This window comes from Helobdella robusta (genome assembly GCF_000326865.2).
Source record: "Helobdella robusta unplaced genomic scaffold HELROscaffold_22, whole genome shotgun sequence".
In the NCBI taxonomy this organism is placed as follows: Eukaryota; Metazoa; Annelida; class Clitellata; order Rhynchobdellida; family Glossiphoniidae; genus Helobdella; species Helobdella robusta.
Window position 1 is genome coordinate 2,777,875 of NW_008704170.1, and position 1,469 is coordinate 2,779,343.

Sequence of the window (1,469 nt, forward strand, 5' to 3'; positions counted from 1 at the left end):
CAGTTTTTATTTATTTTTTTTATATTTTAAATGGGATATAGCCATTATAAAGTGAGCAGGTATATATTCTTGATTTATTATATGGCCATGTTATTAATTTTTGACTTCTCTCACATTTAACTTTGTCGTTTCGTTAATTTTTAATGAGTTTAATAAAGTTTTTTTATTAAATAATACAATTTTTTAGTTTATTTCACAACGAATTACTGCATAAGAGGCAAAAAACGAAATTTTAGTTTGAAATAAAAATCAGAATATTCTCACAACCCTACTCTATAACTGAGTTCACATTTAGTGGAAGCTTTTTAAAAGTTTGTAAACACAAGTGTGCACTCGTGTTAGAGCGTTTTGATTGATTAGTGTAAAGTTAGTGTAAGTTAAGTTAGTGATTATTAATTTTTTTGCTGGGTCTGTGTCTGATTTTAATTAACTAGTATTTTTGATTGTTATTTGACGTTAGTTAAGCATTTTAAAATTTTATTTTTGGCATGTTTTTTATTTTAATTTTAATTTAGTTTTAGTTTTATTTTATAATTATTTATTTTTTTTTATTTAATATTGATTTGTTAATTTTTTACTCATTTTTATACAATTTTTAAACTCATTTTCTTGAAACATTCTTTCTTAGATGATCTCTAACTTAGGTCTTCTCTTAACAACTTTAATAAATATTCGACAATAGATTTTCATTTTACTATTACTTTTTAAGTTTACTTTTACACATTGTAAAGTTTTAAATTTACTACATTAAATTTCAAATTAAATATATATTAGTATTACTACAACAACAATTACTTCTGCTGCTACTGCTACTACAACTACTACTGCTACTACTACTAATACTACAGCTACTAATAATAAAATTGAAAATAGAATAACACTATATATACATTTATTTATTATAATATGACCATTTTTTGCCATATTAAAAATTAATTAGATTATATTAAAGATATAGCATGTGTCTGGATGAATATATGTATTGGATATGATATGCGTGTCTTAACGTAGATAGATACCAGGTTGCTGTTATTAGTTTTTTGTTTATTCATTCGTTCCTTCATTTGTTTAATTCATTCATTCATTCATAAAATCTTTGATTTCGTTTAACTGTTCATTCATTCATTCATTCATAAAATCTTTTATTTGTTCATCGTTATGTCCATCCATTCATTAAATCATGTTTTTAGTTATTTACATTTTTCCAGGCACTCATTCATTCATCCATCTTTTCATTTATTCATTCATTTGTTCATTCATTCGTTCATTCATTTCATATATACATATATATATGTTGGTAATAGACCATAATTTTTTTTTACAATATATATATATATATTGGCACAAGGTACATATAATAAGCTTGATAATAGAATGTTGTTAACAATGTCTTTCTTAGCTGTTATGTTCCAAATGTTGTCTACAGGTTTTACTGTCGTCATCATCGTCATCATCATCATTATTATTTT